This window comes from Aotus nancymaae, unplaced genomic scaffold, assembly GCF_030222135.1.
Source record: "Aotus nancymaae isolate 86718 unplaced genomic scaffold, 86718_ANA_hifiasm-v0.15.2.pri h1tg000051l, whole genome shotgun sequence".
Taxonomy (NCBI): Eukaryota; Metazoa; Chordata; class Mammalia; order Primates; family Aotidae; genus Aotus; species Aotus nancymaae.
In genome coordinates, this window is record NW_026988465.1 from 18,886,649 (window position 1) to 18,905,660 (window position 19,012).

Below are 19,012 nucleotides of genomic sequence, written 5' to 3' on the forward strand. Positions count from 1 at the left end.
TTGGTCCTTCAACTTGCAATTTCCATATAATATTTTTTCATGTTTACATTAGCATGTAATTAGCATACATATAATTCCATAGTGGGATCTGTAAATGCCCCCCACTCCCCAAATAGGTGAAATGGCCGTGGGTTTTCATTTTCTTTATACTATACTTCTAGACTATTTATTATGTAGACAGTAATTGTATTTTTTTCTTTTAATTATTAGTTTGAGCGAGGTGGCAGCTTATTAAGTTCTGTTTTTAAGTCGGAGACATTAATGTTTCAGGGCAGGTGTTTGAGTTTCAGAATTTGGAGGAATAGAATTGAACGCATTTATGTTACTTTTCCCTCACCACACTTAGCATTTGAAAACTATAGTCACTCTTTAGCAATCAAAAATTGTTGCATTATTTTCATAAAACCTTCCCACAACCAGACACCTTAACATTATCCCAAGTCATAACTTACTTCTGGCGGTAGGCTCTTTCACTCTTCTCAGATCAATGGGGAATGCTTGAGGACAATAGTTCATGAAGTTTACCAGATTTATTTTTTAATCTTATATGTGTGTATATATGTGTGGGGTGAAAAAGAGAGAGAACCACACTATAGAGAATGAATTTCAGTGATTAAAACATGCAGGGAATAAACCAGTTGAAGTATCATTTAATTGGACATCTTATCTTTCACCTAATACAGATGTATGAGGATTATAAGTTATACACACATACATATATATATATGTATATATATCTCCAGAGGCCTCTGACACAGGCATGTGCATGTGCACATACACACACATACAGCCTTTGCATTTCCTTTTGTTCTTGAGACAGATTGTCCCTCTGTTGCCCAGGCTGGAGCGCAGTGGCGCGATCTCGGCTCACTACAACCTCCACCTCCCGGGTTCAAGTGATTCTCCTGCCTTAGCCTCCTGAGTAGCTGGGACTACTGGCACCTGCCACCATCCCTGGCTAATTTTTGTATTTTTAGTAGAGACGAGGTTTCACCATGTTCGCCAGGCTGGTCTTGAACTCCTGACCTCAAGTGATCTACCTGCCTCAGCCCAAAGTGCTGGGATTGCAGACGTGAGCCACCGCGCCCGGCCTGCCTTTCATTTCTGGTTAGCTCAGGTCAGTGAGTCATTAATGGTGGGTACAGTATGAAGTGAAGATGTTTTCTCTAACACTGCTATGGGAATGAATGGGGTAACTGTGGCTGCTCCAGAGAGGTACAGTTTATGGGACATTGAGATTGCTGAAAAAGAAAATGACCATTGATACACGTGTAGGGAGCTGGGTGGGTGGGTCTTAACCACTTCCATGTCACTAAATACCATATATATATATATGTATATTATTGCATTTTAGGTTCTGGGGCACATGTGAAGAACATGCAACATTGTTGCATAGGTACATACATGGCAATGTGGTTTGCTGCCTCCATCACCTGTATCTGGCATTTCTCCCCATGTTATCCCTCCCCAACTCCCCCCGGCCCCCGCTGTCCCTCCCCTAGTTCTCCCCCATAGACTCCAGTGTGTGATGCTCCCCTCCCTGTGTCCATGTATTTTCATTGTTCAACACCCCCCTATGAATGAGAATATGTGGTGTTTGATTTTCTGTTCTTGTGTCAGTTTGCTGAGAATGATGGTTTCCAGCTTCCCTATATTTTTATCTTTCCCTTGGTGATTTGCAGATTTATTGAGACAAATATTTTCAACTAAGTAATTCTTCACATTCCAGTATGTGTAATGAAATTCCTACCTGTAGAGTTACTGTGTAATCCCAGTAACCATTGGAAGCATGGAAAAAATTGATTTGGAAACCCTGAAAGCCCCATGATACCAAAAATCATATGGCATTGAACTTGCCTAGGTGTCTTATAATTATATTTGTCTGTCTAACCTCGCTGTACTGTGATTTCATTAAGAGCAGGGACAAATTTTAAATTTCCAGATTTTAAGTTTCACAGTTTGTTGTAGCAGAAGTATTCAATAAAGGATAGTTGAATGAAGAAAATAGTGAAATGTAATGAAACATCAGGATCTCTCTATTTTGTTATCTTTAACAAAGTCATTATTTTTTCACTTAGGTAAGTGGTAGGAATTTATATTTCTCTTCTTTTGTATTTACTGATACTATCAAGGCACTATACTAGTAACGAAAAGAACACTGGAATAATAATACCAATACCTGAGTTTAAATTTTGGTGTCACCTCTCATGTGCTTTTTGTCTTTCTTGAGCCTTCGTTTCTTCATCTGTAAAATAGGCTAATAATATCTACCCTATGTAAGTGTTATTTCACAGAGTTACCTTTCTTTCTTTATTCAGGGAACTCTTGAAATCTCCCATAATCCTAAACTGCCTAGCTAATATAGTAAAGAGACAATCTGGAAACATTTCATGATGCTTTAAAAAAAGTTCCCTGTAAATCTTGCTCTGCAGTTGCCATGCTCATGGATAGGAGGATTGAGGGCCTCTACTGCTTTCAGAGTAGGGCAGGCACAGCTTAGATTCTAGATCAAATGTGCCCTGGCAGCTGTCAGAGAAGTTTTTGTAAAAGCCAGGATTTGTTGAAAATTCTAAAGCTTCCATTTATACATTAAGAAGAAACACTGACGATCTGAGACGGGATCCTATGTAGAATGAGATATAACCACAAAGGAGGGGAAGACCCTTCCAGTGGGGCAAAGTGATGCTTGAGGAGAGGCTGAGGATGAGGATCAAGAACAAGGCTGTTAAAAACAACACAAAACACTTAGAGGGTGAAGAGGGAGAGGCAGAGGAGTCTGTATCTCCCTGATTCTTTGGAACCCTGGGGGAGTGCCTTTTGAGGATCTCCAAGCCACCTCGCCACAGGTGGTAGAGTTGAAAAGTGGCCTATTGAAGAAAAAGCCATTCTAGTCACGTCTTTTCCAGGTACCTCTTATCTTAAAATTGAGCCAGATGTTCTGGAGAGATGGATGATGAAATGACCTTATAAGTAGGCATCGGCCCACCTTGCAGGGTCTCAGTAGCTGAAAGCAAGGAATTTTTGGCAGACGTTACAGGGTGCTCCTCTCCAAGCCGGGATCACAGCTGAGTCTGAGTATCAGACAGAGCTGAGATGAGGAGTCAGTCGGGGGAGATGGCCAGAAGCAGGCATTGTTTGGTGCCTGTGACCAGAGGACCATCCCAGACCCTTCAGAACAGCTACAGTGGAGTTAGAAGCCTATACCCTCCACCAGGCCAGATGAGTCGTTCCTTTCTCAGACTTTAGCAGCCCACCCAAGAAGGGCAGTAAAGAGAGCAGATGTTCTTTTGCCACCACAGCATCACATGCACTTCCTCTTAGGAGGTGCTAGCATGCCAAGAGAAGGGGGAAGAGAGAAAACAACCCAGAAGACCGAAAATCAAAAGACCCAAATTGACTATTTTCCAAAGAACCTGAGTGATACCAAATGAGCCAGCTTAAAATGTTTGTTTGGTTTTGCATTTTTTGTCGCTAAGGGAGAATGAAGACTTGTGAGCAACATGAAGTCAGTTACATGATGGGAAAAACAATTTTTAAAAAGATTATTTTTTGCACATCTGTATTATAATGAATAAATTCCCAAGCGGCCACACTAGTGTGTCTTTCCCTCTTTTTAACCTGCAGATATATAGTGTTCTCATTTATAATGTATGCATTTGGAGCATTTTATGGTGTACAGAATGCTTTCCCATACACCCTCTCATCTGTTCCTTACTACTACACGCTGAGGTAATGTCAGTATTATTATGCTTATGTTTCAGGAAGCTGAAGATTTGTCCAAGAGCAGATAGCTTGAAGAGAGAGAAAAAGAGAGAGAGTGCTTACAGCTCAGGTCCTTTCTCCATGCGTATGAACCACTCCAAATGCTACTGTCTTGAGTCTCATTTCCCTCTGGAAACTACTTGAACTTTGTAACAGCACAGGTATAGTTATTTGTTAGTTCTTACACATTTATTTTAAAATTTAAAGTAGTGCCATAAAGCTTTATCAGGATGTATTTAAAATGAAAACAGTCTCTTGTTATCTAGCATGCAACTGATTCTTTCAACTTGGTTTGGTTAGTCAGAATCTTACTAGAAGGCTATCCAGGCGATAGTTTATGAGTACATCAAAACCAACCAAAGTAAAAACAACAGCCTATGGCAAACTCATTCTGATCATTTCACATCCTAGAAAAAAGTGCAGAGAAACAAAAATGAGTCAATATTTTATAAATCCAGGTCAATATTGTATGCAATGTCAATAGTGTATGAGTTCTAAAGGATTTATGTCACCATTATATTAGAAGTGATCCACTTTTATTTACTGTAATGAATAAAACCCCACACCAGAATACAAAGGATAGAGAGCAGACATATTTCGTACAACGATTGCAATCCACTTATGGGCTTCAATACAAAGTAACAGAGACCATCTCTTCTCTTTGGCTTTTCATTCATTTTTAGCATTAGTGAATTTATGGCCGGTGCTCTTGATCTTGAGCCCTAAGAGGTATGTGTCTTTGCCATGCTTCTGTGACCACATTTTACGAGAGTGAGTGTGCCTTACATATCCATAATCCAGATCTTAAATGGTAGAGGGCTGCTGTTATAATTTGGTGCTCAGGGATTGCCCCCTTTTGTATATGTTTACCTACTGCATGCTACCTTTTATCATAAGCTTTTTATTCGTGATCTTCATTCTAGCTGAATTCGTGGAGCTCTTGGTCGTGAGAATAGAAATAGATCTAGAGGGTTTTCTTGAATGGCATCTTTCATTGCTGATGTGTTTTGTGACCAGCCAGGTTTATGGATAAACCCAATTCATATGTTTCTCTGAGAGATATGCATGAAAGCAGTTTTTTTCCTCTTCACTTAGGAATTTTTATTTCCCTTCAGGGTTCAGTGGGCCATTTAGTACCTCCATTATCTCATAACTTACTCTTACTATTTAAGTGACTTTTTTTTTTTTTAGAATGTTAAAATAGCATGTTGGCCCTTTTATGTAACTTTTATTTTCAAAGTCAGACCAAACTTACCATCAGAGTGCTGTAAATTTACACCTTAAATTTGTTTGGAATTCTTTGTATATTCATATTTTTAGAGTCTTCCTATCCAAGCAGAAATTTTCCATCCCCTCTTCACTGATCACCATTGAGGACAGGGCGTGAGACAGGCAAACCCATGCTTTTGTGTGCCTGCAATGGCTAGCCTTTTGTTACACACTTTATATTGGTCGCTATCTGATACAGTTCCAAGAAATGAGAACATGCCCAAGTTAAAGAAATTAAATCTCCTTATCCATCACCTTAGAAAAATGACAACACAACATGTATATAATTTAAAATGACTTGTTGGAATATTTATTGCTAGATTGGGAGAACATTTCTACTGATAAGGAACTCCTTTGGTTTATCGAAGTTTTTCATATTATTTGTTAATTAACTCCATGTCCTTAATATCCACAGCTCATTTTTCCTATGATAATGACTCCATTGTGCAACATATAAATATAATGAAAAATATCCCTACCTGTATTAAAAAATTGAGAAACCTCAATTTAATTCACACACGTCGTATTTTGTGGTCAACTCAGGACCATAGTTATATAACTTGAGTTATTATTGCCGGAGCAACAAGATAAGAGAGGCATTGAAACATTGCAAAGTAGAATGCAGAGGACCAGGGTGGTGATGCTATCCTTGTAATAAGCCTCCTCCATTACTGTTCTATGAGGGTTTTCCTTTCCTTTTTAAAGTGTTACATATTTGTATGCAATTATTTTTGTCCTTTGATTTTTTTATTATCTTTTCCCTCCTCTTTTTCATACAAAAATGACTTTATCTAGAAAATGTAAACCAATAAACTTTGAACTATTTAAGTAGATTAAAAGAGAATTTGCCAGGTTTCAAATGATTTCCTCATTTGGATCTAGAATACAGCACTTACTAATATGAATTTCCTAATTCATGTCTATTTAAAAGTATTGTGTACACATTTCAGCAAATTTTGGCAAAAGCGTGTCTTCTGATGAGGAAGTGACTGTTCCTTTCTTTTGCTATTTCCCACTCTTAAACCCTTGTTTACATCAAGCTCCTTTGTTAAGAATTCAACCTAGAAGTCTTTGATACTATTGAGTCCATCCCTGACTCATTATTAGCCAACACTGTGTCTGGCTGGCAACTTTTCCGTAAGTGGTAAGGTCAGCCTCATTCAGTATTGCACAGCCTTTCCCATTCCTTTTGCGTCAGTGAGAATCAAATGATTCAGCAGTGAAAAGCAAACTGTTGGACTGGAATAGCAAGATGACCGATCTCTAAACAAAGGAAACTGATGTTCAGACTAGGATTCTCTCATGCTTAACATGCGTCTGACTGGTTCTTTGTGAAGAGCTTGCTCTTGGTAAGAGTACTAGTTAATATTTGTCTTTACTACAGGTAATCACCATCTGTAATTCATGATTTCTCTTCGTAGTTAAAAAGGTTGTGGAATATTTGAAAGCAACTCAGGGTCAGCATGGTATAGCAGAGAAGGCACTGAGTGGATTGCTTTGTGTACCATTTGGGTGCTCATTGAAAGGTCTGTTACCTTCTCTTAGTCTATAACTTCATCTGTAAAATGGAAATAATCTTACCTACTTCACAAGGTTGATGCAACAGTTAACATGTATAAAATTACTGGGTAAAATGTAAAACCATATTCATATTTAATGGACTGCTATGCTTTTAAGAAGCAGAAGTATTTGCTATCATTTCAGAGAAGTTGAGAATACTGGAACCTTTTAAAAATTGCAGCATAATGTCTTAGAAGAAGTGATTTGTTAACTATTGGCTTGAACTAGTAGGATTTCCATTTTCCTGTTTTTGAGACAAGGTCTCGCTCTATTACATAGGCTGGAATGCAGCGGTGTTGGCCTCAAGTGATCCTCCCGCCTCAGCCTTTTGAGTAGCTGGGACCACAGGCACGTGCCACTGTACCTGGCTACTTTCTGTAGTTTTTGTAGAGATGGAGTCTCACCATGTTGCCCAGGCTGGTCTCAAACTCCTGGGCTCAAGCCATCCTCCTGCCTTGGCTTCTCAAAGTATTAGGGTTACAGGTGTGAGTGACCATGCCTAGCCAACGAGCAAAATTTTCAGTAGTCAAATTGTAGCATTTCCCTTAGTCTGTGGCTGTGTAACGATATCATGCTATATTGGAAAATCTTTCCTTGACTGCAAAATTAAAAATGAAACTGGATTTGAGTTAGCTACTACTCTTTCAGTAAATTGTATTTCCTTTTAAATAATTTGCTGCTGCTTCCAGTTGTTTCAGCCTATCATTCATTTTCTTTCCTCAGTCCTTTCTTCATTGCTGAGGGTAAGCAATGAAAAATTTCCTTTGACTTTGCCCAGTTGTTTATGGACACACAGAAACCTTTTTTTTTTTTTTTTAAGAGGCAGGCATTAATTCAGAGGAAATGAAATATATTTTTTAAACCTAGTGGTGGGTGTGCCAAGTTAAGGAACTTGTAAGTAAAAGTTGAACTTTGGAGCCAGAATGATTGTTGGGGCTCATCATCTTCACAATGAAAGTCTTTGCTATTATAATTTCATTTGGCAAAGATGAAGTTGGACCCTCGGGAGATGCCTTGCCAAATCTTTATCCATCGTTCTGAATTGATTCCAAGCCAGACTTTGTTATCGGAAAACTACTTGTCATCCTTTCTTTGTGGTGTGTGCCCTTAACCTCAAGACTTCAGCTTGTAAACACTGAAACAGTGTTCACAGAAAGTGTTTGGAGAGGAGAGCCTTTTACAAATTACAGTTATTAAGGTATAATGCCATATGGGCTCAAGGGGTGGCAAAGGGGCTGAGCGGCTTCTTGTTCATTAAGACTGAAATATTTATATGAGCACTAATAATAACGGCCTATTTCAGAGTCTGTGTGGTATGAAATTGAGCAGTGATGCAATTAGGTAATATTGACAGCTCCTATTGTAATTATGTAAATGGTACTAAGTTCAGCTCTCCCTTTATCTTTAATTTCCATGTGCACATGTATGGAGAGGGCTAGAAAATACATGTTGGGCAGGAGTGCTTGGCTATTTATTTATAGGACAGAGTAGCCTGAAGCTTATGTTCCTCTGAGTTATTTTTTTCATCCAAATTAAGCAAGTCCGGTGGGTTCCCAGAGGGAACATGCAAATACGTGTTTATTTGGAGAAATGCTTAGTGCTAAAGCATCCACATGAGGACCCTGACAACCTCATAGGTCCATTCTGAGTACTTCTCTTTTGGAGCTGCGTGCTGGGCTCCCACTTGACTAATACCAATACTTTTTTGTTACGTTTGGAACGGTTAATTTAAAGTTGTTCTCCATAGGGATGTTTTTATGTCTAGCTGCCTATCAATCTTTTCATCTCAATGCAGAAGTATTTGATTAGTGTATTTAAAGTAATAAAGATGCCAACAGTAGTGTCACCTTGATTGATGCTAATTTTAAGTCTTTAATGGTTCCTCCGCTTTGGCCACTGTCTCTGCAGATTGTGATTTTTATGGTAAAATAGTGCCCTGCTGTCCAAAGGCTTAATCATAAATTCTGGTCTCCCTTTCTTTAATGATTTTGCATGCAGTGGTATAATCCCAGTAACATACATTATCTCCGTTAAAAGCAAGCAGTGACTTTCACAGGGGCGATTAATGCATTTATAAGGAGCTCAAGGAATCCTTGTTGGGATCATAGCAGAGGTGATGAGTGTGCTTGCTGGGCATTAGAATTAGCAGCAACATCGCCTAGACTGTCTGCAAATCATTGAAGATTTTTATGCAGTCCCTATTTAGCACATTAATGTTGTCCATGAGACTGTAACTGCAATGGCAAAAAAGGCAGGATTTGCAACCTGAAGATGCTATCAGTATGTGGCTGTCACACCAATGAAATGAAAAGCAAGTTAAATTATATGAGGGCTTTCCTTCTTTAGAACAGTCTTAAACAGATTTGGGTTCACTCCATTGGAAATATCTGTTGATGAAAATATCTCTTATGCTGAAGTTTTTCAGGCTAAATTTTTGCAGTGCTAATATATGTTTAGTCTTTAATCTCCTTACTCAAGTCCAGAGATACAGTTTTAAATAGGAAGAAATGTGCCTAGTAATAGTCACATTTATGGGACTTTCAAGGTATGGATAATTTGCTTATGTAAATATACGCCCTTATACACTATCCATCCTAATACCGCTCTGAAATGACATATCTTATTGCAGAAAAGCTTAACATAAATTAAATCGATGCTTTGCTATCTTGTAAGAGTAGTTTACTTTCACATCAATCACAGTGCATAGCTTCTTGCATGTAGTAGGTATTTTAAAATAGTGCTTGAATGCTCTTAATTGAAAAGACCTTGATAATTTAAAACATTTTTTAAAAAGTATATTAATATTGGCACACATTAATGTTAGTATGTACCTGTTTTCTCCTATTTTACTATATTCTATGCTTGCAAATTTAGATGGAACTATAATAAAATGTTAGGTGTTTACATCATAGTGCTTTCCACTAATTTTCTTCAGTTCTAATGATAATATTATACAAAACATCCTCTATTAGTGCTAACCACTGACATCTAGACAAAAGTGTTAACTTCTAGTAAGGAGAAGACCCTTTTAAAATGTGTGAACCATATACATTTTTAAAGAAGGTAATGCTAAATTGCATTATAGGAAGACACTTATTCCCCAAGTGGTACCAGCTTATAGAAAGAAACCACAGACCTCAGAAGCCAAGCTTGGAAGAAGAGTCCTCTTGAAATAGCAGCTATTCAACATTTCTGGGGTTAGCTATAGTTAATAGTTCTGGATAATAAAAAAGTCTACCCAATGTTTACTCTCTGGTGGACATTTGAGGAGATATGCCTACCTCATAGTGGTTATTATAGAAAACGCCTCAATTAACAGGCATCATATTCAAAAACTTGAGACATCTATGTTGGTTATCTACAATAATGACTTACTTGCAAATTCTTTTATTTTGCCCTAAGATAGTTTAAGGTGATTGTTTGAAATGTTGAAGTCCAGATGTTCTGATGTGTCCTTTTAGGTAACGGTTATCATCCGTGAGCCATTGGACATCTCTTCACCAGAGTAATAATACGGAAAACACGTACACAGAGTGTAACCTTTCCTGCGGGGGACCTTTATCGTTTAGAGTGCCACGCAGACATTCGAAACATGGGCAGACCAGAAAAGGGTGTTAGAAAGCTTGGCATGGGTGAGGAGGGCTGGGATTAAATGAACTAGGATTGACTGGGGAAGACGGCTGGTGTGGGATCCTCTGGGATTATCAGTGGGGATCTGTATGGTAATGAATCCCGTGTGAAGACAATACCTGCTCTCCAGTCTGTTTGTCTACTCATTCTACCACTGATTATCAATAGTGTCATTAGAAAAACCAGAGAAAGGCTCTTCTGTGGGTGCCAATAAGCAGATGCCACCGAGGTCTAACTAGATATTAGGATGACATCTTGTGTGATTCTGTGACGAGAGATGCAAACCGCTTGATCAGAGGAGGTGTGAGCTACATTGTTTAGTCTCTCTTGCTGTGTGATTATTTTCTTTTGTAGTTTTGAGAAATTAACATTGGCTCATGTATTCAGCAATATTCAACGGGAATCTTTTTTTTTTTAAGCCCCAGGGCTTGTGTTTAAAAATGCAGATTAATTCTCAGAGGTTTTCAAAAGCATTTCTGCATCATGCTACTAATTAAGATAAGGTTATCATTTTAAGTTATACCAGGAATGCAATTAGAGCTTCTAGTGAGAACTGTAGCATTCAATTTTATGCAAATTATTCAGACCTGGCAAGGTAGAATACAGTTTTAATAGGACAACTGAATATACTGTGATTTATTAGATATAATGTGAATTCAGAAGACACCTGAACACAGCATCTATAACACATCATGTAGCCCAAGTCACTGGGAATCTAGTTTAACAGCCCTTCACTGGGAGAGATTTAATAATGTGCCTTCCATTCTCCGTTGTTCAGAGACTGTTATTTTGCATTTTGAGAGGGATTTTTGTTTTTCAATTTGAATGGTCTTCAACATGAGAAAGGATGCAAAGTGCAGATGAGTGAGGTCCCTCGTTTATCTAGACTGACATGTGTTACCTGTCATTCCTTTTCCTTTTGTGGGATCTACAGAGTCCAGGTAACCAGCTGACAGTGTAATTAACTAATTTTTCTACACTGTCCATCTCTGCTAAGCATATTCGGTGTTGGGTAAGAAACATACATGTCTTATCTGCCAACTGTCAGAAATCACTTATTCATTGAATGGATACCTGTTTTCTAAGGATGTATGAGGACTGCAAGGTTGAATAGCTCCTAGGGAGGCTGCAGATCTTTCCTAGGATCACTGCAAGTCATCTGGAGCTCTCCATTAGGTCATAAATGACAGCACTTCTGAGCTTCCTTTTCTTAAACCTCTTAAAAATATCTGGAACACCTTTTACTTTTCCCTGGTTGGCTTTTATTCTCATTTGACCTGTCAGCTTGTTCTGCATTTTTCTATGCACCTAAATTCCTCAAATTGCAGTTGTTCATTCAACAGATATCTAGAGATTTTCCGTTGTGTGCCATGCACTGTGCTAGGTATTGGACATGTGGTGGTGAAAAATGATACTGTACTAGTATGTATAACATATGCCTGCCATTCCCACCTCCACCATTAAGCATGTAACATCCTTCCCAGCCCTTGTGACCTTGCCTTGTAATTTACAGAGAAGAAAAATATCCTCTAGTACAATCTCCTCTATCTTCTCCTCTCCTCCATATCTATCATTATCCACAGCTGGAATTTGTTTTCTTTCTGTTCTGTCTCATAGAAAGTGTCACCTCACCATTAAATTGCCATGATTAACTTGAATTTTTCTTTAATGTTTATGTTTATGCATTAATTTTTCCAATAATTTCTTTTTGCAATAATTTTTCTTTGATTTCTTGCATTAGTTTTTTCTCTCTCTCGTTGATCTCAGTCTTTCTTACTCTTCTGCTATTTCCCTTTAGCCAACAAGCAGGCTCACGTTTTTGGCTCAACCCTATCAAGAAACAGTAAGTAAAAAATCTGTTCTCTTACCTCTGCTTCTCATTCAAACTTTCTAGTTTCTTCAAAGCGTGCCACACAAATTCTGATTTTTCTTCTTCATGTGTCTGTCTTATTACAACAGTCTGGCTTCGGCACCAGCAAATCTCTAGGCCAATACCCACCCAAGTTTACTTCTCACTTCACTTAGCCTCGTACTGACATGCGTTACTGCCGCATCTTTCTTACTTCTGGAAATCGGCAGCTGTCTTGAATCCATGGTGTCATTTCTTCATCCTCAGTTTCTTAGGCTGAGCTGTCCTTTCTTGCAAACCCTTTGGTGACAATGTCCCTCAGGGTTTCAACTTTAGTATTCTTCTTTACTTACTCTGTGTGAGGAGGTTCTTAAAAGAAGAGGCTTCAGAGGTGAACTGTGAATGCCTGAAAAGCATATGCTACATACATGGTGTGGGCATGTACATTTTTCTGAGAAAAGGGTATGTAGCTTTTATGTAATTTTCAAAAGGTGCCAAAGACTAAGCCACAGCTGAAACCTCACTCCTTGAATGGTGGCATCCTCTTCCAGGGTGTCCTGCTCCGAACCCTCACCTGCATTCGTGCTGTGTTCTATCTCAGGCTGAGGCGTTGCTCTTGACCTAAGTTCTTAAAGAATCTTCCAGTGTCTTCTCCTTCCACACTCAGTTTTATGCCAAATTCTTTCCATTATGATTCACAAATATATTCGGTCTGTCGTGATTTTGTCTTAGTTAAATTCCCTGTCACCTATTTCTCACCATCACGGGCCAGTCTGCACAATATGTCCAGAAATATCCCTTGATGTATCCTAAAGTTAAAAAGCCTGTTCACACAGCCTGGGCAACAATGCGAGACTCTGTCCCCCCCCCCCCAAAAAAAGCCTGTTCATAGGATTTTCCCTTATTTAATATTCTTCAGTACATTCATTCCCTCCTCCTCTACAGGTCAGGTTCCAAGTGAGAAATCACTTGAATTATGAAAACCTTCAATATAATTCCCCTTACTTGTATAACTCTTCCTCAACTTATGAACACTTTGAATACTTTGCAGTTACCAAAGAGAAAACTGCCCCCTTCAACCTTTAAATATTTGCTTAAAGATCAACTGACAAAATACAGACTAACGGGAGAAAAGGCATACACATTTATTAACATGCACTGGAGTCTTAACAAAATATAAGCACTTAAAAAGAAAATGGCCAATCCTCAAGATGATTGATAGCTTTTTTTTTCAAATAGGGTCTATTACCTAGTCTAGAGTGCAGTGGCACTATCTTGGCTCCCTGCAGTCTTGACCTTCTGGTCTCAGGTGAACCTCCTACCTCAGCCTCCTGAGTAGCTGGGACCACAGGCACACATGACTACACTCAATAGTTTTTAAAAAATTATTATTTAGGCCAGGCACAGTGGCTTACAGCTGTAATCACAGCACTTTGGGAGGCCAAGGTGGGTGGATCACTTGAGGTTGGGAGTTCAAGACCAGCCTGGCCAACATGGTGAAACCCTGTTATCTACTAAAAATATAAAAAAATTAGTTGTGCATGGTGGTGTGCACCTGTAGTCCCCAGCTATTCAGGATGCTGAGGTGGGAGGATCCCTTGAACTCGGAAGGCAGAAGTTGCAGTGAGCTGAGATTGCACCACTGCACTCCAGCCTGGGAAATAGAGTGAGACTGACACACACACACAAAAAAAGTATTTGTAGAGACAGGGTCTCACTCTGTTGCCCAGGCTGGTCTCAAACTCCTGGGCTCAAGAAATCCTCCTGCCTAGGTCTCCCAACGTGCTGGGATTACAAGGCATGAACCCTGTCCCTGTACTTGTTGACACTTTTTTTACTTTTCATTATTTGAGATGGAGTCTTGCTTTATTGCCCAGGCTGGAGTGCAGTAGTGCAATCTTGGCTCACTGCAACTTCAGCCTCCTGGGTTCAAGCAATTGTCCTGCCTCAGCCTCCCGAGTAGCTGGGATTACAGGTGCCCACCACCACACCTGGCTCTTTTTGTGTGTGTTACTAGAGAGAGGGTTACAGTATGTTGGCCAGGCTGGTCTCGAACTCCTGACCTTGTGATCTGCCCGCCTTGGCCTCCCAAAGTGCTGGGATTACAGGCGTGAGCCACCGTGCCTGGCCTGATTGACACTTTCATATCATCTTGGGGTTGCAGAAAGAATGAACACTTAGATTATGGCAGAACAGGTTATGACAGGGCAAGAGCAGGCTTAGCTTTTATGTAGACGATCTTCTTATACAGATGAAACCTCACAGGTAGCAACCCTCAGAGAGAATAGATGGTAAATGTTGCTTTAGACCTATAAGGTGTTAGAGTCTCAGGTCACATCCCCTAACTCTGGACAAGGGAAAGGCTCAGAGAAAACATGGATGCATCAATGCCAATTTTCTCTACAGATGTAAATCTCCCCTACAGAAGACAGCTTTTCAGCTGTTCTTGTATTTCCAGCCCTTCTGAAGAGCCATCTTGAAATATGTCAAAGAAGAAGTATATTTTGGGGTGCAATGTTTTGATTTCCTGCACAGTTCTCCGGATGTGTTTTGCTGCAGTTTTCTCTCCCTGAAAGGAACCCCTCTTGGATCTACAGAGATGTTTCCTATTTATCTCCCACGATCCAGCAGAGCCGTCGCCCACGTCCTAGCCAGCATTCAGCATGGCTTCCCTCTTGTCCGTAACTCTGTAGTTGCATTGACAACTACTCAATGTCCTCACTTCGTTCTTACCCATCTCTCCAGCAACATGAGAGGCCAGGGAATTTGCAGCAAACTTTTGTTATCTGAGTCTCCTTAGCACTTCAAGAAGTGCATGTTGACAGATCACACGCGCAACTTTAACTGGACATTTATTTAGCTATAAAAGGCATTCTAGATCATTTTCTGGATCAAACAAACAAATCAACTTTTTCAGATACCTTTCTGAGTGAGACTCTAGCTGCTGTGGTTAAAACAGCAGTTAGTATCCCTGAAATTCCCCACACGGTGTAGTCTACATAAGTGTGCATCATACATAATATATATTGTCATACATGTAATAGATGTTATGTACTAGAAGAAAGGTTTGGATCTATTTTATGAAACAGCATGTATAAGCATGTAATATATTTTCTGTGATACACTTTTTAAAGAGAAGGTAAATCTTGAGTATGCTGACAACAGCTCTGAGATAGTTGATGTGTGACTTGAGTGGTAATCTGGTATTTTTTAGAACTTTATGCAAGGAGAGAGCTCTTCCACGTCTCCCTTCCATGGTTCTTATTCTCCTTCTTGCCCCTGGTTAAGGCAACATTTGATACCTCTGTGCTTTAAATTTCACAGCGTCACACATTAATAAAAATGGTGGATATTTTCTGTTTTCTGAGAGTTTGTTAGATTTTTCCAAGGTAATGTATTAACAAGATGTATCCTAAGGAAATACATTTTTTCAATTATCACTATCTTAGTAACATTTTTTGTTAATGAGGAAACTGGGTCACAGAGAAGTTAAATTACTTTCCATGGAGTCTCTGTCAAAGAACCATTAAGTGTGATACCATTAAAAGTTACAGCAGATTTCTTCTAGAAAAAAACATGGTGCTTAATCATCTCTATTAGTAAGTATTTATCTTTAATCCAACCTGGTAAATAGTTTTTGGATACAGTACAAAGCCTAGGGTACCTTACCTTCTGATCCATTGAACCCTCATCTGTCTTTCCTTCTGTTTTTTTTTTTTTTTTTTTTTTTTTTTTGAGGTGGAGTCTTGCTCTGTCACCCAGGCTGGAGTGGAGTGGTGCGATCTCAGCTCACTGTAACCTCTGCCTCCTGGGTCCCCTGCCTCGGTCTCCCAAGTAGCTGGGACTACAGGTGTGTACTACTGTGCCCAGCTAAGTTTTTTTTTTTTTTTTTTTTGTATTTTTAGTAGAGATGGGGTTTCACCATGTTGGCCAGGCTGGTCTGAAAACTCCTGACCTCAAGCGATTCACCTGCCTTGGCCTCCCCAAGTGCTGGGATTACAGGCGTGAGCCGTCACACCCAGCTGCTCTCTGTATCTTATGTAGAGAACAATAACACAGAGATTCTTACTCATATTTTTATGAAAAATTTAAAAAGGAAGCAAAGATTTTTTAAAAAAGGAGTAGAAAGAGTTAATTTTCTTTCTGACACTTCTTAAAATATGCAAGGAATTATCTGGAAGTGTTCGGTAGATTAGGAGATGGGCATTCTGTTTTTTTGTTGCTGGTATCTTTTCTGAAAACTTAGACTTCTTTTCCTTTTAAAATGCTTTGACATTTGGGTTTGAATAGACAGAATTTAAATCGAAGCCATTCTCTTTTACCTGGGACTTTTCTTTTTTTTGTTTTTGCGACAGGGTCCTGCTCTGTCACCCAGGCTGGAGTGCACTGGTGCATTCATGGCTCACTGCAGCCTCGACCTCCTGGGCTCAGGTGATCTTCCCACCTCAGCCTCCTGAGTAGCTGGGACTACAGGCATGTGCCACCATGCCTGGCTAATTTGTTGTTGTTGTTGAGACAGGGTTTCACTATGTTGCCCAGGCTGGTCTTGAACTCCTGGACTCAAGTGATCCACCTGCCTTGGCTTGAGCCTCCCAAAGTGCTAAGATTGCAAGCATGAGCCACCGCACTGACCTTACCTGGAACTTTTACTTCTTCAAACTTCTTCTCGGCCTACAGTCGTGTTGTGAAACATCCGAATCCAAATTCTGCCTCCTTACCTTATCACCAACAATTTAGTTTCGGCATGAGTCTGTGTGTTAGTCTCAGACTGATTTGATTCACATTAGTTGTGGCCACTTCATAAGTATTTTCTTTTGTACAAGAACGGAGCCTACTTTTGTAAATGTGATAAAATGCAGTGGATTTTTTTTCTTTTTTCTGGAAGGAATTTTGAAAGCTTGAACTGTTCGCTCCTGGAGTATGTCAGAGTATAGGGATGTCTCAAGATATCTGACTTTGTCGATGAACTTCTGCATAGCCTTGATTATTGAGTATCACACATCACAACTGGAAGTGTGTTTTATGATCATTCATTAATCCTCTTCATTGCAAAGGCTGAGTGGCACATTTAAGAGGTTGGGGGACATGAAGTGATGGGCACACTCCTTTTAACATTGCTTCATTATAAGACAGATTGATTAGGGCCCCTGCTACTGTCCTGAAAATTATACATATCCTCTGGGTCCAAATTACTGTGCCTTCTGTTTCACTCTGATTTTTGTTTATGGCTTTTAGTACCTCCTAGGTTTCTATTCAAGACCTCATGTGAACTTTCTGTATCTTGTCTTTTCTGCCTTTGTGATGCTACCAATTAGATTATAGATAGAACATCACATCTGCTCACTGCATCCCAGAATGGGCCCTATATATATTAATTACCCACTTTTCTGACCCTGTTCAATCCTGATTTGGCAATAGCAAGCTTAACAGATTGAAGCTTGCTGCTTTAAGCAATATCTTTGCAGAATATTTTCTTTTGGGTCTTGATTTCTATAGATCAGTCTAAAGGTGCTACCACCCATATTAGTTATCTGAAGACTTTTAAACAATGTTGTTAGTCTGTGGACATAACGAGAAAGTATACCTTAATAACAGACATTAGATTGCCTGTTAAGAGTTAACTTGCACAAATCTGCACAAAATGGATGTGATTTATTGTGAGTCATTGTTAACTGAAAATTTTCTATAAATAGAGACTCAAGAGAGTACAGAACCCATAGATGTTAATCAAGGTGGTCTCTGGGAAAAATCTGAGAGGCAGGACTGGAAAGTGGTTATCATTTGCTAATCAGAAACATTATCGGAGTATTGTATCCTGTTTTGAAAAGGGCTATACAAATATAACCAGGTTAGCAACTAAGAAAATGTAGAAAAGGAAAGTCACCAAGACAAGTACTGTTGATGTTCCTGTAAGCAAAGTCTGGTAGAGAGGAAGTCTTGAATAAAAGAACATTGCCAGCAAACTACTGATAAATTTAGCATCTATTGTGCCAGGCATATGCTAAAAATTTTATCTGCACTGTTTTCATAAATTCTCAGAAGGACTTTTGACCTACTGTTGCATTTTTTTCTTTCCAACTTTTGTTGAAGGTTCAGGGATACATGTGCAGGTTTGTTACATGGGTGAATTACTATCACTGGAGTTTGGTGTACAGATTATTTTTGTCACCTAGGTAATAACCATAGTACCCAATGGTGATTTTTCAATCCTCACACTCCACCCTCAAATAGGCGCCGGTGTCTACTCTTCCCCTCTTTGTGTTCATATGTCCTCCATATTTAGCTCCCATATGTAAATGAGAACATGTGGTATTTAGTTTTCTTTTCCTGCATTAATTTGCTAAGGATACTGGCCTCTAGCTCTATGCATGTTGCTGCAAAGGACATGATTTCATTGTTTTTATGGTTGCATAGTGTACCATGGTATATATGTACTATGTTTTCTTTATCCAGTCCACTGTTGATGGGCATTTAGGTTGATTCCATGTCTTTGCTTTTATGAATAGTCTTGCAGTGAACATATGTGTGTATGTGTCTTCATGGTGGAACATGTTATATTCCACTGGGTATAGCCAGTAATAGGATTGCAGGGTCAAATGGTAGTTCTAAGTTCTTCAAGAAATCTTCAAACTGCTTTCCACAATGGCTGAATTAATTTACATTCCTACCAGCAGTGTATAAGTGCTGTGTTTTCTCTGCAACCTCGTCAGCATCTGTTATTTTTTTATTTTCTAAAAATAGACATTCTGATTGGTGTGAAACAGTATCTTGTGGTTTTACCTTTCTCCAATGTATAGTGATGTTAAGCATTTTTCCATATGTTTTTTAGTTGCTTGTGTGTCTTCTTTTGAGAAGTGCCTGTTCATGTCATTTGCCCATTTTTTAATAGTATTTTTTTTTGTGTTAATTCGTTTATATTCCTTATAGATCCAGGATATTAGA